At 40.3% G+C, this 26,746-nt stretch overlaps 2 protein-coding genes across 3 annotated transcripts in view; one reads left to right on the forward strand and one right to left on the reverse strand.

Annotated features, from left to right (window-relative positions):
- strbp (spermatid perinuclear RNA binding protein) overlaps positions 1-2,271 on the reverse strand; it is an 82,922-nt gene extending 80,651 nt beyond the window's left edge. The window contains exon 1 of one of the 2 annotated variants that reach the window (XM_008324334.3): positions 2,104-2,271. The gene's annotated coding sequence lies outside the window, so the exon portion shown is untranslated. The remainder of the gene's footprint in view (positions 1-2,103) is intronic. The other variant, XM_025062766.1, reaches the window with a different exon arrangement.
- Positions 1-26,746, forward strand: part of LOC103389085 (ephrin-A5-like) — a 1,154,841-nt gene that overhangs the window by 556,803 nt on the left and 571,292 nt on the right. The window lies entirely within an intron of this gene.

The following is a 26,746-nucleotide window of genomic DNA, read 5'->3' on the forward strand; positions in this document are numbered from 1 at the left end:
TTCATATAACAAAACACGAGTACACTCGCCTCACCACGAGGCGCCTCTGTGTGTGTGTGTGTGTGTGTGTGCGTGCGTGCATTTGAGTGGGTTGCAGGAGGAAATGCTGATGTTGATCTGCTGTTGCTCTCTGTTCCTGCTGGAGCAGCTGCCTGACAAACATAAACATGTGCCATTCATCGTAAACTTACGCCTTCATTTTTTTTTCCTGTTATGTCGTACAAAGGTCCACGACACCTACCTGCTCTGTCATGTGAGATCTCTGTCTCTCTCTGTCTTTCTCTCTGTCTCTCTCTCTCTCACACACACACACACACACACTGGCAAACCTATTCTTCTAAGGACCCTATGCTTTGCAATCACGTTGCTTCAAACATAACCTAAATAAGCCTCTCCAAACTGTACACATTTAACTACCTTTAGATAAGATTTAGCTCAATCTTTTATTCATTTTTGCCATATTCTACATCCAAAAATCCCTAAAGGTTTTTACACTTTCAAAACTTCAACTAAATCTCATTAAAGTAAATAAATGATCCCAGGTTTTATTTGTGCATGTGAAAAACTTACCTTTTTTTTCAAAGCATTTTTAGCCAATACTGTAAGCAGGCAATCAGAGATTTCAAACACTTCTCCTAGATACAGTAGGATCCTGCACTTCCAAAATTTTGAGCTCACAGGAACAAAAAAATATCCACTTTTCCAAAACTTTAGAGAGGAGGTAGGAACAAAACTCCTTTTAAGCAAATAACAACTTGAAGCTATTATTTTGGAAAACTGTAAATGCTTTAAAAGACTATTATTAAATGTGTATAAACCTTTACAGAGATAGAATACAGCTATATTTACTTCATGTCTGGTAAACATAAAGCCATTTCTGGGAGTATGCTGTATGTAGATATGTTTTGTGTGCAATTTTAGCAAAACTTTAGGCTTTAATGGCATTAACATTTCTGTACCATTCTACTGCACTCCAGTGATGCACATCAAGACACACAAAAACACACAATATCTTGTGGCTATCATTTTGGCAAATACTATTTGTATGCGTTGGTATGTTGGTTAGTTGGTATGGTGTTAGCAAATTCTTTGCTAACATGTTTTGAAGAAGAAGCACATTCAGCTTGTTTCTTTATTAGTTGTCACCACAGCACTGTTCAGATTAATGCCAATACTCTAGCTCTCAAACTATACATATACTACTCCTTGCTAAATTCCTATAACATTTGTCTATTTATAGAGATACGTGTATTGTACATTTTGGTACAATTGTTAGGTTTTTGTACCACTCCACTTTGGCTGTAATTTGCGTTGGAGCTATTATTGAGCCTACATTGATTTGTTTCTTGTTTGTCCTTTTGTTATTATAAATTATAAATTATAGAAATACATATAAAATCAAAAATTAAAAGCACACGCAATCGCACGACCGTGTGCGCGCATATAAGCACGCACGCGCAGAGACAGAAACAACCGTCAAGCGTGCCCAGCTACAGAAGGTAAAGCAGCACCGGCATGAACCACGTCATAACTTGGCTTTCACTGGATAGTTTAGAAATGTTAAAATGTTAGAAGGAAGACGGTGTGAATATAACGTGGGTTGAAGGAGACATTTGACATTATTTAGGACGTATTTGCTGCCTTCACACACGGTCCACACTGTACTTGTCAGTGCGGAAGTGCTGTTAGACACCTGCTCTGTGGGAGAGATGAGCCGCGAACTGCTCCTCATCTCCTCCGCATCATTTTCCTGCTCCGTGTCAACCCAAAAACACAGTTTTTAGACAAAAGTCTTCTGTAAACACTGCGACAACACCAGCGGAGCCGTGTCTGTTAAATCACGTGGAAACTTCCTCTTTATTTTGGCTTCTGTTTCAATAAGGAAACCAGAGAAGCCGACGACGATGAAGACGAATGAAGACTAATGTAGGCTGAGACAAAGTCAAACGATAATTAAAATGCAAAAAAGATGGAGAGTTAATGGTTCCAAACTTGTACCTCGGGATGGTTCCCTCTCAGGGGGTGACAGCGCTCACACACGCAGGGGCAGCCTCCGTGTGTGACACTGGTTGTAATGAATCAAGCGAATAATAGAGAACTTACAGTGCTGTTGTTGAGGAGAAGAAGTCTTCTTCAATGGCACACAGAAATATTATAGAAATCCAAACTGGAGCAAATATCCCAGGGGCAGCAGATCTGAGCTGAGCTGAGCCGAGCTGTCAGCGTCCGATCGAGAGCAGGACAAGACTCAGACTGAAGCTGCACTGACAGCGGTAACCAGAGGGGGAGGGAGCGAGAGAGGAGGGAGAGAGAGCCGCCTACTGGTGAGAAAGAAAGAGGAAAAAAAGAGAGGACACAGGGGACCAGACACGAAAAAAGAAGGGAGAAAAAGAGGGGAATTGAGTGAGGAAAAGAGAGAGAGAGAGAGACATATATGGGGGGAGGGGGGCGCCTACCGGTGAGAGAGAACAGAAAAGAAAAGGTGAGTGAGAAAGGGTAAGAGGGAAAAAATGAGAGGAAGAAGGGAGAGTGAGAGTTTGAAAGAGGGGAAGACAACAGAGACAGAGAGTAATAGGTAGTAAGGGCAATAGAGGTGAGAGAGAAAAGGGGGAGAAGGAGAGAATGAGAAAAGGTGAAAGAGAAAGGTACAGAGCGTGTGGAAAAAGATGGGAGAAGGAGAGAGGGCCAGAAGGAGAGAATGAGAAAAGGTGAAAGTGAAAGGCACAGAGCGTGTGGAAAAAGATGGGAAATAATGAGAGAAGTGGGTGAGAGACAGAGGGAGGGGGAAGCAAAGGGTGAGAAAGAGAGCGGAATAGAGAGGTAAAATGTGAAAATATAGACTGTGCATTTCCTCTTTGAATATTGATGCAAATTGTGTGAATAATACATTTATCCTATAATATTTATGACCGTGGGTGTGAATGTTGGTGTGAATGGTGAATGGACTGCTGAAGTTTCCAGTTTGTCTACAGCCTTTACCTGGTGACTGCTCCGGTACACCCAGCCTGCAGCCATGAGACAAACCAAGCAGTAGAAGATGAACGAATGAGTGAAAATTAGCAATAAATATTAGCTAAAATGTATTTATTTGTTTATTTATTACTTACATGTCTTTGTAATGCCTCAAATCAAACTAAGGGTACAGTCAGAGGAGTTTTAAAAACACTTCTTCTTGCCTTCCACTGTTGTCCACTCTGTTTTTTTCTGAGATAGTTAAGGAGCTGGCACTTTTTGTGGATGAGAAAGACACAAAGTGTCAGAACCTTAAGAAATGTTCTGTTCACAACACAAGAAAACACAACTGAAATAAAATCCCTTCTTTGTAACCTATAATACTAAGTGGCCTGTTTGAAGTCTGTTCTGCTCATTCATTTTGGGTTCATTTGTGGTCAGATTGATTGATGCATAATGTTAAATGTTAGAACAAGTTCCAGCTGCAGCTGATAAACATTAAATGTTGTGAAATTCTCTGCTCAACAGACCAGAGGGACACACCCACAGTGACCTACAGTGACCTACAGTGGACCACAGTCCGATGCCCTGCAGGCTGCTCTTGTCCCTGGTAATATCATCCACTCTCCAGAGAAGGTGATCAGCTGTGATCTTCCATGACCCCTAACCTGTACAGGACCCCAGGTAAAATCAAAGCTGACCCCAGCCCTTGACCCTTATATAAACACACCTGTTCTTTCACTTTTGGCCCTACCCTAAATATATTAATTAATATTTTATATCTCGGGCCTTATGACTCCTTGTTGTATTTTGTTTTATTATAATCATCAATATAACAATTCAACTTGCCCAAAATATCGATTGTGATTGTAACAGATAGTTATGATAAAATATATAATATCACCATTGAAATATCAGTAACCTAAGTTTCTACGGTTTTGAACTCAAAGTACTGAGGTGGTAAAACTGACTTCAGGGATACAGGGGAGCGGGGGGTCAATGCCATTGCTTTGTGCTTTTTTTCTGGCTTGTGACCACATTTTTTCTAGAATTACTTTTTGATCATGGAAGTGAAAAAAAGGTTGTGTGGTGTTAAAAATAATAATTTTTTGAAGAACAATTACCAGTAATTGTTTGTCTCACTTTCTAGACATTTTAGGTGACCCAACTGAATTCCAGGCGACCCCACATAGGGTTATGACCCTAAGGTTGAAAAACACTTTACTATAGACTGATGGCAAGACAATAGCTAGTACCCTACTCTGGCTGTACAGGAATATTTCCACAGTAATAGTAGCAACCTATTTGATAATTATTGAACCTTAAGTTGAAGCTATTAACTGTAAAAAAAAAAAAAGTAATGGCCTATCACGTTGAGGCCCATCATATATAACTGCAGCAGTACAGTAGGCAGGACTGCTTGGCGGTGTTGATCAATACGTTTATAATAAGCTTTCAACATGATGTAAATCAAATGAGCAAAACCTGCCTCTGCTTATTCTTTAAACACTAAATTACAGCCACACATTTGAGGAATGATGCGTTAGAGAAATACTTTCAGTAAATTCTGCTCTGGTTCATCCAATGCCACAGTGCTGTAATTTATATATGTTGGACAAGATGACTGATTGTTTTTCAAAATACAGTACCATGCACACTCCCATACAGGCTTTATCATTTGACAAGATTGCCTGAAAAATATCTGTTCCTCTGCAGAACTGAACATGTTGACATCAAACACACCTGCAGTTAGTAACTTGACACATTCTTGATTTCCATCCTTAGTTACAACTGGCTGCAATAGCTTAACTACTGTGGACCATTCTTCCCAGAATAATTGGGCTTTATTGAAGTTATTTCTTGTTGTTGATGGAGGGGTACAGCTCCTCCATCTGCTGGTGCTCAGTGCTTTTGTACTCAGAGAGATGAGCTTAGCTTTTGACCAACATTTGTGCTTGTTGAGAGTATTTTGGTTAAGACAAGATTAGTTACTTAGTAATTATTGCTACATTATTGTTGTGACATCACTTTATCACACCAATAGCACCCCCTGCAGAGTGGTTTCTACATGCTGGGTATTTATTGACTAAACAGACAGAGATGGACTCACTGATTGGTTAAATGTCCAAAAAGTAACTTGTAGTGAAAACAGTTTCAGTTTCACACATCACCGCAGTTTTCAGTCGTCGCCGTCTAATCGTAATAGTTTTCGCACCCAATGTGACTCAAGGACTAAAAATACAGCGAGAGAAACAAAGCCTGCGGTGTTTAATTGCTGCTTCAAGTGTGTGTGTGTGTGTATGTGAGAGAGAGAGAGAGATACATGTAATTAATACGAGAAGAATTCAGGATTTGACAGAGCTAATGTATCCTGACCCTGACTTCTCCATCCAAGAAAAGGAGCAGGCAGGGTGGAAGGCTGCCTTATAAATAATTCAGCCATAAAAGCTTCTTGCCTCTCTGCTTGCTTGGCTGCATGCAGCAGCACCGAAAAGAAGACGGAAGAAGCCCCCAGTGCACGGCTTTACAATCTCTGCAGGCGTCACCAATTTAAAAACAAGTCTCCAGCAAGCAAAATAAAGTTAGATCAACCTTCTGGTTGGTGCGCACACGGCCGTGGAGCGTTGGGCCAAATGAGGCAGGGATTAGGAGGCTTCTGCTGTCAACTATCAATAGACACCCCGTGTGTCTGAGAGACAAGTGGGAGGAGGAGGATGAAGGGGAGGAGGAAGAAGAGGAGGAGGGGCTGAGTGGAAATGCCCACACGGTGCAGCGCGAAGATGGCTGAGTGGAAATGCCCACACGGTGCATCGCAGTGTGTCCTGTTCAAGGATGCAAAGAGGAGAAAGAGGTGGAGGAAGAGGAGGAGGAGGAGCAGTTCTACACGCAACCTAGAGAGAATTTATCCAGGAGCAGGCGAGCTCCTGTCCTGACAGAGACGATGGAAACAGAGGATGAAGATTAAACATCATAGCTTACCTGAGCTCCACTCCGGTCGGCCGTCATTCACAGATTCGCTCCGCTCCTATATCAGCATTTCAGTGCCTCTCTCTCTCTCTTTCTCTCTCTCTCTTACTCCAAACTGACCCAGATTTGGTCACATGGTCTCATTCGGTCCTTCTGATTGGCTGAGCAGCTCTACCTGTATACGGTGAAGGGCAACGAGATGCATGGTGAGCTAAAGAGCCTCATTGCTAAAGATGTGCAGGGATTATTGGAGATAAAACATAATAATAATATTTTATTGGGATGATAAAAGTGAATAGTGATCATCGGCAGGGATGTTGCCCTCTGGCTGTATTTTCGTATTTTTTTTGCAATTGGTGAAGAGTTTTCCGTCGTAAATGAGACCCTCTCTGTGGAAGTGTTTTGACTTTTAGCAGATCCTGCTCTCAGCATAGGCTACATAGGTGATCACCTAGCGTGCCATATGCTAGAGGGGTTTAAGCTGAAATGCCGTAGAGGTTAAGAAACATTACAAGCAGCTATTAGAAAGCACCACAGTATAATTCACAAAAATGGCAAAAGACAACTCTGCCCCAAAGGATGACGCAAGCAGAAAAGCAAATAATGAAGAAAATCATTTGAAAAAAAAACTATTTTAACTGATAGTTAGCTATTTTTGAGACCAATATTGTAGTGTTTTGTTTTGTGTTTTCTTTAAGTGCGTTATTTATTATTTAATGAGTCACATATGTTGTCTAAAACATTGATAGGGTCCCGACCTTCAGGTGACTTTTTTTTTGGGGGGGGAGCGCGGGGGGTCTTCTCGCATCATGTTTCCCAGGAGTTTACGAATAATATCTATTGAGTTGAATTTTTTACTGTGTCCCCCTGTGGCCCGGTACCAAATGACCTACAGGCTGGTACTGGTCCCTGTAGTGGGGGGATCTCTGGTTTAAAACAGCTATTTGTAGTCTTATTTAAAAAAAAAAAGAAAGAAAGAAAAAAAAGTGTCATTTGAAAATGTTAGCTGACATTTCAAACCCTAAAAGGAAGATGATGTTTGTAGTAATGAGAGGAACCGGCTCTTTAGGTGTGAGTTTCAAATTTGTGAAGACATAGGAAGATATTTTTGCTATTGATGTTGTTGTTTGATTGTTTGTTATGCAACAACAGATAACCACAGTTCTTCTCCCCAATATCTATCTCAATGTCTTCAGAGGTTTGAGAACTCAGACCGAGCTTTGTGGAGAGCTGGTTCCTACTCACTTTATCTTCTTCCTTTTGTCAACTAACTTTTTTAAGAAAGTAAGGCTACAAATTGCTGTGTAGATAAAGGGCATTAGCTCAAAAACAGTGCTAGAAAACAATGTCTTTATGTCACATATGCTGTTCATACACAGCGTCTGACTCTACAGCCAGATCCAGTACTGTCACATACTGCCACCATCAGCAAACCCCCGTTCATCCACCACTCAGCTGCACACTTATACACTCTCTCACACAAATGGATGAATGTTCAGTTCACCACTCAGCACCTATTCTTATCTCACCACTATCATCAGGCCCTCTGTGAAGCACACACACATTTAAAGATCACCTGTCAAACAAAGTGTTTCTGAAGTGTCCCAGCTTCACTGACAGCTGCTTACTTCATTCACAGTGACTCCCATCCTGACACCACAGCTCTTTCTAACAATCGTTGAAGAGTCTCCCATGCGGTGCGGGGAGACTCTGTGAAAAGGCCAGGCCACAGAGGCAGCCTACAGTACTTTCACAGCAAAGACATGAGCTTCAGCGGACGGATTCATTTGCCTGATCTCACATCCCTGAAGGCTGGTGCTTGAGGGCCCTAACTGACTCCATGATAATGAAGAACAATTAGAACCACTTCCTGACTCATTATGTTTGTGGAACAACAACCAAACAGCTACACAGCCCAAATCCTTCTACTGTTCGTTTTTTACAACTTTGAAAGTCATAAAGACATATGGGTCACTTTTAAAGTGTGAAACAAATCATATTTATACTCTACATCATGGGTGTCAAACTCAATTGGCTAATTTATGGATTTCTACAGGCTAGCAAAGTTCATACCTCTAGCGATCAATGACTTTTCTGGTAGTCTCCTGTGTGTTATACTAGTAGCGTACGTCTGTCTGTGAATGGTCTGTGTTCATATATGTGCGTGGGGGGCGACAGAGAGAGAACGGTAGCTAAAGTTGAGGTCAGTTGTCTCCCTGTCATGTTGAAGCGTCAGTTGGTTATACAGGAGCTGTTAAAACTCTGTTTCTGTTCTGTTGTGGTCGGAGTGGCTGATAATAAAGACCCCAACTTCCCTGTTTCTGTTTACCTCTGCTGTGGACAAGACCAAAGTGAAGGGAGTTAGCCCTGAGCTAATGTTAGCTTCAGACCAGGAGCAGATCACTAAGTCTCCCCTGTGGCGCTGACACGTGTAACCAGCCGTGTTACAGGCACTGTTTGAAAAAAGGCACTTATTTAATTAAAGTGTGTAAAGTGTGTTCTGTGTAAATATCCCATGTTATAACGTGGACACCTGCTGCTTATAGAGAAGTGCGGCCTATTTATGTACCTTTTTTTTCTTTTTAAATTCATTGGGTGCGGCTTATGGTGAAGTGTGCTCATCATTGGGTGCGGCTTATGGTGAAGTGTTCTCAGTGTTACTAACTGGTATACAAACCAGGTTTTGGTGAAATCCTAGAATTGTTAAAGAAATCCAAACCTATTACCATTCTAACCCAGTTCTTGGTTATTGGACTGCTTTCCATTTCCTGTAAAGGCAACCAGTTAAATAGATATTTAAAGAAATTAATTGAAAACATCATGAATGGATAAATGTCTAATTAGGTTTATATATTAATGTGACATCTCACTGCTAAACCCTGCTACGATTGAGACGGGCGGTTTAATCACCGAAGGACAAGTGAACAGAGAAAATTGTCTTTTGAGAAGCCAATTACAGGACCATTTGTTGGTACTAGAGTGGAGGAGGATTCATTTAGTTTGCTTTGTATGAACGCCACTTGAGCTGTCAACACATTTACACACGAGTGGTCATAAAGAAGGTCTTAATGAGGAGCTGGAATGCTGCTTAAATCACCCCACAAATCAATTTGGAATGGAAATATGTGAGACCTGCAACACAAACACAAAATCCTCAGGGTTTCCTACTTTACACACAGGTTTCCCCTTGATTTTGTCAAAGAAATGGGACTGAAGATTAGTAACTCAAATTTGTTTTTTAGATGTGTTTAGGGTCACAACATACATAAGAAAAATAAAATTAGTTTGGTGTGAATTCTGCTGGTTCCATAGCGTAGCCGTTATCATGCCTGCTTACACATCTGCCTTACACACTGAAGGTCCTGGGTTTGAGCCCCAGAGAATCCACATGCTTGATGCCTCCGAGGGGCAGCCTGCTGCAGCAGATCTGCTTGAATGTGAATGTAACCTATGCCAAACTGAAGTAAAATTCAGGACAAGGTCAAAACTAATTACATTTCTAATTAAAACAGTTGCCTGAAAATACTGTTAATAATAATATAGTTTCAATATGGAGCGAAACAGCTAAATATCAGCCTAAAAAATGTTGAATGTTAGGTTTAAAAATCTTTCAAAATGGTTAAAACCAAATTTGCAAACAAAAGCTAAGCTAAATACTTAGCAACAGGAAAACAAAATGATAACATTCGATAAGTACGATAACGCATCAATTCTGTATTCTAAATCTCTATGTGTATGTCACACATCAGATTGGCATTTGTAGAGACAAGCATGCCTTATAGTCCAATCGTAGTTTGTACTTCGATATCTTAGGCTTGAAGTGCTGTAGTAACCTACATTTATCCAGGCCGCCAGTAGGGGCCTTTACGAAAAAAATTTACACAACAGGTTTTTTTTGTCTTCCGTCACTGGTCGGCAAACTTCCACGTGGGCTGATGTCCTTCAGTACATGTTCTTCTGGCTGCTAAACATAATTGAGGCTCAATACTGTCATCTACTGGGCTGGAGTGTGTGCTTCAATGTTATAACCAATATAATCATACATTTCATGAACTATTCTTACTAATGTAGTGGACAATGTTTCTGATTGACAGCTCATTTTACTTTAGTCATTCCCAACCACTGTGCTGTGGCACACTAGTGTGTCATAGGATCATTATTATTTATTTATTGCAATTTTTTTTTGTTCGTCTATGCATGACAGGCTGAGCAATTCAATCCTCTTTTGCTAAGTGGCAGCAGATGGCTATGAAAACTAAATAAAACAATAGTCAGAGCTGTTGAGTGTCTTTCTTTAATTCCTGACAGTATTTCAGCATTGTTTCCAACTAAACCAGAAGATTATTATATTTGATTACATATACGTTTTTGAGATGTTTGTTTGGTGGTGTACCGTGGAGGTTTTCTTGGTGATATATATGTGCCGTGGCTCAGAAAAAGTTAGAAAAAAACACTGTAATACACATGGAAATTTGACAGGATTTTGCATCTTTGTCTGCAACTTGAGTTCGGACTAGAATATTCAGAATCTCCGCAATGACTTTAGATCATGGAAGATTCCGCTGTAACCACGTTTTAAATGGAGTTCATTAACGTTCACCGTGAACAGAGAGTGGGCAGAAGAACAGAGACTGTGAGAGAAAGTTATAAATACATAACCTCTGCTCACGCTGGTGCCCTTGTCTTAACCTCTGCTCATCATTTGGAGGAGAGAACTTTTCCTTTCCTCTCTTTTTGAAGCCATTCCCAATCCCCTTTTATGTCAGACACGCCCTGACAAGAGCGGTGAGCATCTGCAACACTGGTTGCAGGCCGCCCGCTCTAATGATGTCCCAGCTGCCCGCTTGATCTGTCACATCAGGCATGTACATAAACCCTGCTCATTTACATATTTTAGGAAAAGGACAGCAGAGATATTTTGGGATTTAGGTGATTTGATGTGCAACTACAGCAGCATGTCTGGCCAGTAAAGGTCATAAAGGTGATTCTGTTAAAAAATAGGTGGTTCCTTCTTAACGAGGTCTAATCAGAACACATGTTGGTTTTTCACCACAGCTTGAAAACTGTGGTGTTTTATTTGCCAAATATGGCCCAGATCTGGGATGTTGGGTGAACAACAGTGACCGCTTTAGACACGACTGGGTCTGAGAACCAGCTGAGAGTTTTGAGTCTTTTAGCACTGCAACTTAACATTGTGTGATTATCATATTTGCATTAGCAGTTTAATCATAGCAGTCTATTGCAGCCATCTACGCCCACATCACTAATATAAACAGCCGTCTCTAGGTTACTTACCATGGCAATGTAATTACAATAGCTTAGGTTACTTACCATGGCAATGTAATTATTAGGCATTAGGAATGATTCAGACTGTACGACCAATTCAAATAGGGGATTGAAATTAAATAATATTTAAAGTTTAGTGTAGTTCAAATTACGTAACCCTATTGACTAATGCAGCAGTCCCCAACCGTTTTGGTACCAAGGACATGCAGAGTTGGAATCAGGTTAACTGGACGTTCTAAAATGTGCAGTATCCCCCCGCCCTCGCCTGTTGACTGCTGGGATTGTCACCCCACCCCCCTGACATTAGAAAGGATTAAGAGTCAGATGATGAATGAATGAATGACAGTGATTGGTCAGAATAAACTGCCAGGATTAGTTCTTTATTAAATCTTTGACCTTTTTCTACATAGCCAGACAGTGTGAAGTCGTTTTATTATCAGTGTGAGAACATCAATTTACACCCCGTCTTCCAATCATCTAAAAAAGAACGTCTGTGTATCCTACAGTGGCCCAAGAACGGAAATTGACCGAATAATCCTCATTGGCTTTTTTTTATGAATTGCTCATACGAGATTGGTCAAAGAATAACTTGTAGCCTTATGTGGCCCATGTGGTATCCATCTAGTGCAGTCCAGAGACACATATACAACCTATGTGTGTTTATGTGGGCACAGCAGTGGGAATATCTTTGAAGCTTCAGTATCTGATAAAAGAAAAAGGAAAGAAAACATAAAGTCATTTATTACTAATGCATGCAGACGTCAATAAAACAGAGTCCTCTCCTTCAGCTACCTGCTCATAAAGAGGAGCAGAGTCAGTCTGAGCCTCAGGTGTTTGGTTTCATATTGAAGACCCCGCTGACCTGTCACTCCTCTCCATGCACCTCCTCTACTATTTCTCCCCCTTTGTTTAACCCCCCCGGGCCATGTTGCTCCCGTGACACACAATCTCATTTCCACATGTTTGCTATTCTTCCCTTCCTTTTATGCACACGCACACTGTCGTCACTTCACATCCTGTTACACTTGCGGACGTTTCTTCGTGGCGAAAACAGAGCGTTTACGAAAGGTACTTAAACGGGGAAGTTTAATTGGAAAACGTCAGAGCATCTCCTCTAAATTTACCAATGGGTGAAACACAATCGTGTGGTATGTTTTGCTTTAACATTTCGTTCCATTTGGCTGCAGTGACAGCTCCACTGTGATAGGTATTCAGTGCTGTTCCATCATTCTGTCAACACGACCGTATACATAACACTGTTTTGACACTGTAATTGTGGGAGGGGGGTGTATTCTGAGTCATTATGAAGTCTTCCTATAATTCGTTGCATTCACTGCTTCATGTGTTGAATGTTTTATTCATGAAAAACAAGTGACACAAAAAGCCCGCGGCCGCCGAGGGTCAGGAGCTGAGTTCCATCTTCCCTCCGAGCTGATGCTTCATATCAATTATTCCTTATTGTGCGTGACACCAAGGCCTTACAAGATAAATTCCTGCAGGTTTCCAAGCACCGAGTGGGCTGCTGCAGACAACAAGCTAATGGAGAATAGATGGTGTTAATCACTGGAAACATTTAGAAGAGAACTTCTATCTTGTCTTTCACTGACAGAGAAGTGTGAAGTGTTGAAAAAGGGGCTGGAACATTAAAGCTGTTAAATATTACATTTACAGTTCACACGCAAACACTTGGAGCATACAGCTCACACATGTCCTTCACCTGATGATAAAGAGCAGGTACAGGCAAATGGTTGGCTTCCTTTAGCCTTTCACTTCACACTCTATGATTTGATGTCAAAAATAAGCAAACAATCTCTGGCTGTGTACAGCATAATCCTAGGTTATGAAATTAGTCCGTGTCCTTCGTCCAACCTGCTCATTTAAATCAATTATCCATTATTGCACTCCTGTAACAACCCACAGCACAAAATTAGAAAGAAAAAAATCCTGTTCTCAGCCTCCGGTCTTTTAGACAGCTCTAACATCTCCACACCACATCCACCTCTTACTAGAAGGTTACTTTTGCTGCCATCCTTTCATCAGACATCACCCTGACACTCGACTTCACCCACTCCACCTTGCCTGCCCTCTCTTCCTCACCCCTTTTGTGCTGCTTCACATGGTTGACCCTAGGTGTTTCAGCTCTGTTCCCTGTAGCTCTACTTTTAACACCAGCTCTTATTCTCATTCACAAACGTTTGTTTTTCTGTCGACCTTCAGTCATTTTCTCTGTGGTCAAACCTCATCATCTCCAGGTTCTCTTCCAGCTTCTCTCATCAGTGATGGCAGTTTTAACATTTTTTAATTGACTTTTATCAACAATGCAAACAAAAAAAGAAACCCCCCCCAACCCATCTGCCAATCTGACTGCACACTTCTAATGGCTACTGGCTTTATACAAGGCAACACATTCTGAGACATGCTATAATTTAAATTTTTTTTTTTTTAATTTTTTTATGATTTGATTTTTTTATCGTAACTGAGACATGTCTGTCATTCTTGTGCTATACGTGGATGACTGCTTTGTTTACATTCGTTGGTTGTACAACATGGACTGGATTGTTCTACATTTGCTTTGTTCTGTTTCTGTTGGGGTTTTCTTTCATGAACTTTTTCCCCCTTTCTTATGGTTCCCAGGCATAAGTCAGACTCTTCTGATGATTTTATCTCCCAGATTATGAGGTCACCACTGCGTTAGCGTAGGTGAGTGACAAAGGTACTGATGTACAGCATGTGAGTTCTACTCTTTCTTAATTGGGACTTGTTTTGACAATGTAGTGACAGGGTAAATATGAGGGGTCTGTACAATAGTCATTTATTTTTATAGGAGTGGAATGACATCACAAGCGTTCCTGTTGTGACCTGTTCAAGGTCGGCCAGTCCTGTCACTGTAGGACAGGTGGGTCTGGCTCCAATACACAGATCATGCCAACATTTGTTGGACATTTGGCAGTATCTTAGCTCAAACGTCATCCTCATCCGTGTCTTTCCTTGTGTGTATATTTGTGACAGGTTTGGTCACAAAAATTGACGGTGTAGTTTGCATGGAGTGAATGCTCTAACACCAGACTTGTTCAATGCCCTTATCTGTTTTAGTGCAATGTATTTATCTGAGTCAATACTGCTGTACTTTTATAAAGTTTTAGTGACCTTATCAGTCTCATTTTCAAACTGCTTTCAACACAGAGTATTTACATAGAGATATTTAAAGGTTCCAATTGTACTTCCATCCTGTGTGTGTTCATTTAGGAGACACATCAGTCAAGTTTAGGATTAACAGCATGTTCCAGGTTTTAATTAAAGTCTTAATTTAGTCTTAGGATCATTTTACGGAGGCTACCATCTGTGTTGGATATATAAATGCATTAGCTCGGCTGTGAGACCACTGAGCTTTAATCAGACTTGAAGTCTTTATTCTACTGCATATTGAAACAACATCCACACCAATTTGCACAATTTTTATTCGGTTAATACTTGATTTTCCTCTCTTTCTGTCTCATTTATCGCAGTTTTTCTGTTCCATTTATTGATCTGGTCTTCTGCCATTTTTACACAATAGCCAACATTAGTGCCTCGGGCTTTTGTAATATTGAGCGGATGACTTCACAGCCGCCCAGTGAAGCGCTCTTCTTGGGTCACATGCTGATGAGTGTAAATCTGTGTGAGAGGTGAGCTGAAGTTCAGGTGAAGGTTACGGCCCAGCTGCTACTCTGAAACATGTTTCTCCTCCAAACCAATGACCACAACTCTGACCGCACTCTCAATCTTCCATTGGTTCCCAACCCAATTAGTGAGAGTAGCATTGATTTTAGTCAATTACGTGGTCTCTCCTCGGTGACCCCTCTCCTGGGCCGGCGATCAATAAACATGATCATTGATTACTTACATCTAATGAGCTTGGATGTATTTGCAGCTCAGCAGCAGATATAAAGAACAATTAACAGCACGGTTAAATCCATTGTCCCTCAGCTGCAGGAGACGTGGACCACTTTACAGTGGTTTCATTTAGAACACTGAGGACAAAAGGACCATTTTGGAGATCGGAGTAGAATGGTCTTCCTGGGGTTTCCCATCTCAGCTGACATGTTGACCTATTGACCTAATGTTGTTAATTTGCTGTGAAAAGTTATAGTATTATGCTTTACTTTTTTTGTGCTGTCACAGTGTAACAGTTTGCTGTATGTTGGTGTTTGATTTTTCTGGAATGTCCGTTGGACAATTTTTGTGAATTTGGGGCTAACTTTTAGATATTTTTGGTTTTGTGCAAATTCACATCTTTATACAGGTTTAGAGCTGCTTTGGTAGCGTAGTGACTTTTTTATTCTTTTTTTTTTTTTTAACAAATTTCTTGATGATTCGACTGTTTCCTTCAATAGATGTTGATGAAGTTTACTGCATATTTGGATAACTGAAGTCCCTTTCCGCTCTAAAGTTTCTGCTCTAAATCTAAATAGTCTGTAGGATACCTTTTCAGTTTTTACCAAAATTCTGCAGTTAACATCTATGTATGGGTGTTGTGCTTTTGTTACATATTGGTCTAAAAAAACAAACCCTTTAGCTATTTTTACCTTTTTTTGTTGTGCAAAATTTAATCAGCTTTGTTTTAAGTCGTGCATAATTCATTTTTTATTAATTAAATCATGGACATTCTGTGCCAAACGTCCTCTGATTCCTGGCCATGAAAGTGACTTTTTTTCCTTTTTTTTTTTTTTTTAGCTCCCATTGAACTTGTGGTTATTTTATGCTTTTTAGTGCAATAAATGCCCTTCATCCTGTTACAGTTTGAGTGGCACCGTGTAAGAATCTCATGGCTTTGACTCTGCTTTTACACGCAGAGGATTAGATGTGGGAGGAGGAAGCGTCATGAGGGAGGTGAGAGTGGGACTGAGTGAGAAGAGGAAAATAATGAGCAGAGAGACAAATATAAAAATGTGAAAAGGCCTGTATGAGGAGAGGAGAAGGACGTTGATATGCTGAAGCTGTGTGTGTGTGTGTGTGTGTGTGAGACCTGAGCGATATATGAATGTAGAAGCTGAAGAAGGAGAAGCACAGGGAGAGAAGGTGGTAAAAAATATTTTTAAAACCCTCCGACAGCCAGAGGATCAGGGAGATGAGGTGACACATTTCTGAGCGTCTGAAAGTCTGAGAGAAATTCTTCTGCAGGGGTGTCTGTAGTCTGAGCCTGCAGACCAGACACCCCCAACTGTCTTAACACACACACATACATCATACACTTAATAGGAGAGCGCCACATAGCAGTTTTGCCGGCGTTTCATTTTCCTCCCACAGCCCAAAAACCTGCAGGACTGGTCTATTTGTTACCTTTAAATTGAACGTAGGTGTGAATGTTGGTGTGAATGGTTAAATCACTGCTAAAGTTTTAGCTACTGTATTTTGGGGTGACTTTTAGTCTTGTTCTGGCCACTACTTCCTTTTGGTCTTTTCATTTTTTTAACCAATTTTAGTCTTTTTTGATAATGTGATTAATTTGCCAAGAGACAAAAACCTTTTTTTGTTTCATTATCTTTGACAGTTTGTGCTAACATTAAACTAGTTTTCTGATTTACTTTAAGCTAGTTTGGGGGGTTCCTCTTTGTACATTTTTTTACATTTCAATGTAGCATCCACAATTTCAGCTAACTTTAAGCTAATTTTCTGGCTAAATGTTAGCTTGTTTTTATCACATAGAACATTTTTGGCTCACTTAAACTGAGCGCTTTCTGGTTTTATGGCTAACTACAGTATCAACGATTTGGCTAACTGTAACCAATTTCATCGCTATTTTGTCATTTTCAAGTTGTTTGTTTACTAGCTGCTAATTATTTTCAGTTTGAGCTATTTTTGTAAAACGAGTTTTTAGCAATAAGTGTGCAAACACTCTCTATTTTTTATTTAGATTTATGCTATTTATTTTTTCGCTGACTTTAAGTCAGTTTAAGTTTATCTTCTTTTTGGTATTTAGAGTGTGATTAAGAGTTTAATCTTTTCATTTATTTTAGTTATTTTTGCTAACCTTTGCTAACCAATAGATACAGTATTTCAAAGGCTTATTTTTACCTTGAGCTCTTGATCATTTCTGACCTCGATATGCAGAAAAAAAACGAATCAAATTAGAGCGGAATTGGTTAAGCTGCTCTTGCTAACCTCAGAGAAAGAACCGTTTTTTTTTTGCATGTGTTTATTGTGCGTTTCATCTTTTATTTTTTTCATTCTCTTTTATCAGTGACAGAATAATGAGACAGCAGCAGGATGTTTTCACTGGTGTTTGTCTCGGAGTATTTGCTGCATGAATAAAATATTATCAATAGAGAAGCAAAGGGCCCTATTTTTGGTTTTCCTTTTTAATTTTGATCATTTTTTTCATGCATCTTTCAATTTAAATTCTGAACATCTCTCCCTCAGACAAACACTTGTGCTCACACGTGCGCCGTGTTTAATCTGTGAAGCAGTCGACAGCTGTCTGTCTAAAAGTGAACCATAATTAACACCTTCAAACCCAACATACCAGACTCATAAATAAAAACAGCCACTTAGAGACCTGGCACACATTAGAGGTGGATTAACCACTGGCCATGTAAATATCCTGAGCTCATTTCCAGCAGAGGAGCAGTAATCCAGAGGCTGAGGCTTCATTAAGGAGGAAGATGTGGGCGGAGGATCCTGGGTGCAGACGTTTCACAGTCGGACGGCTGTGCAGATAAAGAGCTGAAATCAAAGAGTAGAAGACAGTGGTTACGAATAAGGATGTGTCACTCACACGTGGACTAACTCCTGTGGATCGACAGAGCTTTAAATATTGTACACACACACACACACAGAATTATCCTCAGCTTCATTCTGCAGTAATACCAACATATTTACACTTAATCATCACATGAACCCATATGATGACTTGGGATCAAAGTTCCAACCCTGGGGTTTCCACTGTCCACTTGGAAGCCTTGACTTGGACTTTGAGTGACTGAGGTTTAACCTCAAGAACTTTAGGTGCAAGACCTTAGACTTTAAATCTAAGATTCTTGATTAAGAATCGAACCTTAAACCTTAGGGATGAAATTTGGACTCTACAATAATTTCACTTTTTCTGTAAATGAGAATCTGACTGGAGAATTTGACCATTCAACTAAACGTTGACTCAAAATATAAGCGACTCATGTTTTGGAATTAATCTAAGAGTTCATCTTCTCAGACTTTCTGACTGTAAACATTTTCCAACTTTCTTCTCAGACTTTCTGACTGTAAACATTTCCAACTTTCTTTCTAAGATTTTGGCTCATACTCAGTTCAGACTTGATTCTTATGAAAATAGAACTTTGACTTTAATCAAAATTCCTGCAGATTTAATGTACACAGGAGTTACAGCAGGGGTCACCAACTATATTTGTCAGAGGGCCAGAATTATTCTGGACAAACACCTTTGGGGTCGGAGAAACAAATAAAATGAAAAGGTGGGGATTATTGATAGTTATTAAAGTCCAAGTTCTTGGTTTTTTCCAGTTTCTTGTACAGTTCGGATCACATGATATTTTTTATCCCCACAATTTTGGAATCCATTTGGATTGGATGGTTCGGCGGGCTGGATTTGGCCCGCGGTCTGCCAGTTGATGGTCACTAAATTAGACGGAGAATGATTTTTGAATCATTGCAGACCTCAGTGAGTAGAGCACCACATTCTCCTGAGACCTGAGAGCCTGTAGATACTGGACCAGAGCTAGACTGGGAGCTGGACCAGGACTTTAAGTAAGAAGTGGTTGAAAAAGTAGGTCATATTTGATTCATATTATGGTCGGTCCAAAACCAGGGGTGCCCAACCTGTGGCTCCCAAACCACCTGCTTCTCTTTAACCTTTTCACATTAGCTCGCTGTGAGAACGTGTGTTACTTTATATCACAAACACATTCGTGGCAATTGCACCGGACCAGCCTGTATTATTAGTAGACATCATCCTACACTGTCTGCAGACGCTGACTTATCAGTGACAGATACTGTAGAACACGGGGTCGTAAAGGTCACATGAAACTTTGAGTTTGCATAACAACAGCGAAACAATGTGTCCTCTTCAACTGGAGGTTTTTATGCAGGTTTTTTGCTGTTGCAAGTAAAAGCAACTTGCAATTGAATACTTCCAACACAGTTCTACTATAAGTTCATGTTGAACTTATTTGGCGGTAAAATTATTATAATGGCTCTGTTGGTTTCTGATGTTAAGATTTTATAGGTATGAGAGCTGCTGCAGACAAAAAGCTAATGTAGGAGACATTTTGTCCAAAATTGGAAATGTCTGAGAGAATTGTATATTTTTTTCCCACTGGTCTTGCACCCACACATGTCCTTCACCTGATGATAAAGAGCAGGTACAGGCAAATGGTTGGCTTCCTTTAGCCTTTCACTTCACACTCTATGATTTGATGTCAAAAATAAGCAAACAATCTCTGGCTGTGTACAGTACAAGAACAGTACAAGAATACAAGAATAAGCTTAAACCTTCAAATATAATTTTGCACATTCGATGTCTGCTGCCATTTAGAACAATCAACATAAATCATCAATATTTACCATACTTTGTACCAGTTTTTGTCGGGACTGATTGTGATCAGGTTTTTAAACCTTCGCAAATTATTTTTGGGAATTAAAGAAAATGTAACGTTTTCAACTAAACTTGAATGGAAGGCTGTTTCAGTGATTAGTCTCTGCACCAGGTTTGGCTCCACCTCAACCTTTTTTTCCCTAAGACTGATTTGATGGATCTAGATTTCAGGTCTTAAACATGTCAAAGAAGCAGGTCGTGCCTGATGTGAAAGATTTGATTTGAGTTCAAATAGTTAATATCACAACTTTTTAGTGGCGCTTTGGCCCAGGGGCAATGTCTCTGTCATTGGTGTGGAACCCCAGGGTTCACCTCCTGGGCAAGATCGAACCCCGGTTAGGGCGGTTGGTACCTTCCAGTGGACTCACCACCCACTGCGTTTAAATAATCCGTTCAAGTCTGAACGTTTTACTCACCGTGTTAATAGTGTGATGACACTGTGACATCATGTACAATATCCTGAGAAACAGTATTGACACAGTGTCATATACAGAGATGATCCGCCCCAGTGGAGTGAACAAACCATGTTTAACATTAACACATTTACCTGTTGCTGTCAGAGCGATGTCAGCTGAAGAAGAAAATGTCTGATTGAGGCAGAGACGTGGCCTCGGCTGTTAGTGAAGCACTGATCTGGAATATTGTTGTTTCACATTTTCTCCATTCAGCCTGATCTAATGTGACGGCTCTTATTGCTCAGCAGATGGAAGGATTTAAGCCGACACGTGCTGTTTGTCTCCGACAGTGCCACACAAACACACGCAGCAGATGTAGAGTGTGGGCTCCGTCGACTCGGCCGCCGTTACCAAAATGATTTATGCCTGTAAACAATTGGGATTTTCTCCTCCAATATCACAAAATCACTTCCTCCAAATAGTACTGATGTTTTCCTGCGGAAAATCAGAGAAAATAGAGGATTTTTTTTTATCGCCATGATATATTACAGAAAGCCACACCCATGTTCTCCGTGTGTGGCTGAAAGTTTGAACTTTTATTTGCTACTTGACTTGCTCTGACTTAGAGTTTTTTTTTAATGAATATTTATTCTTTTCGATTTTCTTTCTATCTTTGTCAGTTTTTAGAATCATTTTTGCTCTATTTGACCTTCATTTGTAATGTTTGAAAAACTGTGCTGTTAATGGCAAATGTTTGTCGTTTTGTTGTTTTTTCTAACTAAAATTCAGTTTATTATCATAATCTATATTTAAATATTCAATTTTTTCTTTTTTCTTTAACTTTTTGTACTGGTGTTCTTTTTATCTGCTATGGTTTTTTGCTAACCTTTAGTTATTCATTGGCATCATGGCTGCTACTAAAAGCTAACCTTGGACAAACTTTATTGACTGGAAAAAAAAGTTTAGGCCTCAGACAGCAGCTTTTATAAAGTATTTATAGTGTTCAATAGTGTAGCGGTTATCATGCCTGCCTTGTGCAGATTGCCAGGACTTACAATGTGAATTTCCAGATTGTGGGATAAGTGAGGGACTTCAGTTTATCAATGTCTTGGCTGAATCTGGCCCACGACCTTTATGTTGTGAGCTATTTGACTGTTGACCGTAAACTGTTTATTTAAATGGAGTTGCAATTGAAGATTGTAACTATCTTGTCTTAAAACACATAAAGAAAGTCACCTTAAAAACTAGTGAGTGTCTTGTAATTCATTGCATTCCCAATTTATCAAGACCATGTGTTTAACAAGTCGTGTCCCTGTACAGACACATATATACACTGTGTGGTCTGTAGTATATTTGGACAGATGATGAAACTGAAAATGGACCAAATGACATCTGTGCCTCATATGGATGATTCATTACAGACTTTAAAAAAGGCAAAGACAATGTGGAGCTACATTTTAATTTTGCTATTTCGTATGCAATAAAAGTGCAGTGCGAGACGTCGTCTGTCTCTGAGACGCTGCCTTTGAAGTGTCAGCGCTGGAACACACTGTAGGAGATGGTGAGAGAGAGAGATAGAGAGAGCATTACAATAGATGGATGTAAAGATAGGGGAAGATAAAAGATTTGTGTAAGAGGGAGGAGAACGAACAGGCAGGTGGTCGGTGAGAGATGATGGAGGACGGAGGATGTGGAATGGATGCTGAACAGGCTGGATGGATGTTTGGATGTGTCTCACTGAGATGAAGTAACCAAATATCCATCAAGGTGACGATCACTGCTGCAGTGTGTGTGTGTGTGTGTGTGTATGGATTTATAGCATCTACATCTCTCCAACTTTCGGCATATTTTCCTCCTCTCCATCTCATGTCTTTTTCCCAGTGGATACATGGAGAAACCGTATCATTGATGGGAATTTTGATGTGATGTGTGAACATTCAGATTGAGAGAGAATGTCGCCTGCATTTCACAATGTTTCAGGTCCAATCCCACCTACACTCTCCTTTCCTCAGCCCAGCATTAGAAATAGGTTCTATCAGATTGCTGTTAGCAAGTAGCAGCTAAACCACGCGTGGTCAAACACAAGGCCCGCAAACCAAATGTGGCCCGCCAAGTCATTTTGCGTGGCCCGCGGGAGCTTAAAAAGCATTTTATTTCCTTATAATAAATTCTATACTGCTTCAGGGCATATATTGACCATAAATTACAACTACAATGGTCATTTCATGACAATCTGACCAGAGATCTACTCCTACTAGCTTCACCTCATCTACTTCACCCAAAACCCTGACTCATATAGAAATGATTTGTGAGTTTCTCAACCTGATAAGTCATATGTGTCAAGCTCAAGGCCCGGGGACCAAATGCGGCCCGCCAAGCCATTTTGTGTGGCCCTGCAGTAGCATAAAAAAGCCTTTAGTAAAGTCAAAGTAATTAAAGTTTTTTATAATCAATCAAATAATAATCAATTGCAGAAACATGTATTAGTCTGTTATGGAGTAGTTCCATCTATACCAGTGGTCCCTGACCTTTTCTGTTCCAAGGACTGGTCAGCCAGTACCACCTGTTACTACAGACCAGTACCAAGGTGCTGAGCATTGAAGGGTCATTACATTTTCAAAATAAAACATCTTTTAGACTCTATTCTGTTTGGATCAGAGTCTGATGACTTTTATTTAAAAAATATTACCAGATTATCTTTAAATAAAGAAAGTAAATGAAAATCACTGGATTTTCTTTGAATGAAGTAAATTAGTAAAAATTAAGGACATTTTTTCGCTTTGTCCCACTGCGGCCCAGGACCAAATGACCCATGGACTGATACTGGTCCGAAGACCAAGGGTTGGGGACCCCTGATCTATACAGTCTTATATTTACAACCGGCTCTTCAAGGAGAACTGTACTGCTGATGTGGCCCCCGGTGAAAATCAGTTTGACACTGCTGCGATAAGTTAAACGTTTTTTACTACACAGAACAAAGTACAATATTTTAGATTAAAAAAAACAAAACAATCAACGTTACGTTATGGACTAGTTACATCTGTACAGTTTCCCAGTTACAATTGGCCCTTGGAGAGTAACTGTATAGCTGATGTGGCCCCTGGTGAGAATGAGTTGGACAGCCCTGAGCTTCACTGCATGTGTAGACAGGTGTAGATGGAACTGATTCCGACTCCTAAATGTAGGCTTCCAGCTGAACGCATTCATCTCTTTAATTAAAGGTACGACACAAAGAGCCTGTAAATGTTTGTGAGAAATACATCTTTCCTGCAGAGCAAAGGAGTGGAGGCGTTCACAGGATAATTAATATCAAATATTACAGCAGACTCTGAAACATTTTCACATCTTTTATTAATGAGGCGCGCTTCGAGATATCTGCCTGACAGAAATGTGCCCTTTTTAAACAAACACGGCTCAAAGAGATGTTTTAAAAATACTTCAGCCTTGTTGGGTACAGGACTGTAAATCACTTTAATTATCAGGATACGACTGCGGCTGGATTCCAGGATGATTTAATAGCTCATCTGCTTCCCCAAGGATGCAGTTTTGTTTCAATCTCCACCGGCTGGGTCAGGGTCCAGGTCAGGGTCAGGGTCACGGCCAGCGACTGAGGCGGTATTGACTCCGTGAATGTGAAACATCAACAGCAATTCGTCTCCATCTCAAACTGTTAGATGTTTTCGCTTTGTTCAGTAGCAATAAAAGAAAAAAAAAGATAAACTCCTTTTCTCTCAGTTTTCTGAGCAGAGGTTTGTGCTCAGAGCTCTTAGAGCCGAGAGAAGAGAGCTTCGTCACCTGTCAGAGGCACAGGTGTTCACACAACAGGGTTATTTACATTTCATTGGTATATGTGTGTGTGTGTGTGTGAGAGAGAGAGAATAGCAACTCTTCCCTGTTTCTCAGAATACTTTCTTCACTGTATTCCAGGTGTCATGTGATCACCTCCTCTGAAATCATACATTTCCACGTGGCGTTAAGAGAAAAAGCCCCCCGTCCCACCACAAACACACACACACACACACACAGAGAGAGAGAGGCTTGAGAGTCCAGCGCAGCTCTGTGTGTGGAGATGTCCACTCATCCATCACTCTGTCGTCCACTACCTCCACATCTGCTCACACACAGCCAGCTCCCTGTGTGTGTGTGTGTGTGTGTGTAATATATCTCAATAATATATAGCTACACTTTTTATATAAAACACTCTCTTCGTGGGCCTTCTTTGTCCTTCTTGGGACTGTTTGCAGGTTCCCACTGAGTGAGAGGGTACGTTGGTGTTCTATATTTAGTTTGGACTCAGGATTATATTTAGGATCAGAGTTAGGAGCATGAAGAGTTGGTCAATGTAAGGCTGAGGGGCAAGGAAATACACCATGTCCTTATAAGGAGCTCATGAAAATGTGTGTGTGTGTGTGTGGTTGTGTGAGTATCTCCATGGTTATCTTTGTCGGCCATTTCCAAGTACTGGTTTGGGGACCATCAGTGGCACGTTCGTAAGTTTGCTCCAGCCCTAGCATTTCCTCACTTAAAATTAATTCTACATTCATCAGTATGTAAAAAAAAAATTAGTTTGGTGTGAAAAATTGAGGGGTTTTAAAAATATATATTATTAGTTTTATTTTTAAAATTATTTTTTTAATTTGTGACAGTGTAATCATTTACATTATCGTAATGTAACTTATAAGTTATTTTAGGCAAAAATTTAAATAATCTCCAAGCTCTATTGTCATTATTATTATTGTTGTTGTCGTTGTTGTTGTTGACAAAAGAAAAGCTCAGTTGTTCTGTTTAGTACTAAATGTGTGTATTACAAATCATTGCATGTAATACCTCCTAATTATCACAGGGGGATCTGTTGGTGTCTTTACACTGGCATTTATATTTTTAGAATAAATCCGTGACCACTGGATGAAGTTTGGACGCCTCGTCTCTGAACAGCTTCCGGAGATTAGTTATCAATCAAAAACTGACGTTAAGTGTTGGTCGAAACAACAACAAAGTGTGACACACACCACCTTTGTCACATCACTAGCGTGCTGTGCTGGAAAGAAGTCATTTTCATCAGACTGATTACTCCTTTGTTGACAGTGATATGTTGCTTCCGCCGTAATATGTTGGGAAAACTTTTTAATTAGGGGAAAATAATTAGACCCATGGGCTGCATGGTAATAAGAAGAAAGACGGATGAAAGGCAACTCTAGATGAATGTTTCTCTTTTTGTTTGGCCTGTCTGTTAAAGTGGCTGAGAAAACAATGACCAACGTCCAGGTTAAAGGAGAAGGAGGTTAGATTTAGACCATATTTTAAATATATTTGTGAATATACAGTATATATATATATTATTAATCAATTATTAATGTTGATAATTACATAGTGGTCCGTTGGCCCAGAGTCAATGTCTCTGTCATTGGTGTGAAACCCCAGGGTTCACCTCCTGGGTGAAGATGGAATCCCTGTTAGGGCGATTGGTACCTTCCAGATTGATGGATAATTTTATATATCTTTTTTATATATAATTTTCTTTTTCCTAATAAGACCCATTCTGTGGCAGACTTATACCTAGATATCTGGTTTCATGTTGCATTGAGCAGGAACTAAAAATGCAGATATGTTCCCTTACAGCGGTAATATAAAATGTGAAATAAATATTCAAATGATTAAAAAAAAAAAATCCCAAACAATGATTTTGCACGTATCACTGTCTGAATGGACATTTTTTCATCTTCAGCCCATAAAATCTCTCGCAGATACTGAGCCTTCGGTGGTTGCTGATTTCAAAGCCTCATTGTTGATTGAAGAATCCTCAGGAATTACACCTGATTTACATGTGCAGTTCTGTCTTGAATTGTTATTATTATTATTAATTTTTTTTTTCCGTCTGTTCGAAGCGAGAATGCCTTCACGTGTCAACCCTTTTTTTTGGACTCTTTCCTGATGAATTAATGTCGGGTTCAAGTTTCCAAACCGCCGCGTAAATCTTACATTTGCATTTCAGACAGTGTACCAACATGTCTGATCATGGGCTGTGTATTTAATCAACCTCCATACTGTGTGTGTGTGTGTGTGACCACAGGCTGTGTGCATCCATGTGTGTGAGTCCACCCTGCTCTTATTCCCATGTCACACTGGCACCACCATCTGCTGTCCATCCACCAGCACGCACACACACACACACACACTCACACACACTCCCCGTGTCCTGCTTACAGACAGCCAGGTGGCATCACACCAAAGGAGATGATACACTCTCAGCGACCGCCGTAACCCTGAGGTCCACCAACAGAAAATTACCCCCAGACCTTCTGCTTTAGCCCTTTCTGTGAGCACACAGACCGGATTAATGCTCAGAGGGGGGTGGGGGGTCTGTCTGTCCCCCTGTCTCTGTCTGTCCCCCTGTCCCTTGTTTTGGTTGGTTTGAAAGTACAGTAACGATGACATACACATACAGTAGGTGTGTGTGTGTGTGTGTGTTTTTGAAGACATCTCTAAAAAACTCCTTAGAGGGGTGTCAGATGGCAGGCGTGTGTTGGCGGGGGGTAGGGAGAGAATGGGGGAGGATGAAGGC

The sequence above is a fragment of the Cynoglossus semilaevis genome, chromosome 14 (genome assembly GCF_000523025.1).
Source record: "Cynoglossus semilaevis isolate Cse_v1.0 chromosome 14, Cse_v1.0, whole genome shotgun sequence".
Taxonomy (NCBI): Eukaryota; Metazoa; Chordata; class Actinopteri; order Pleuronectiformes; family Cynoglossidae; genus Cynoglossus; species Cynoglossus semilaevis.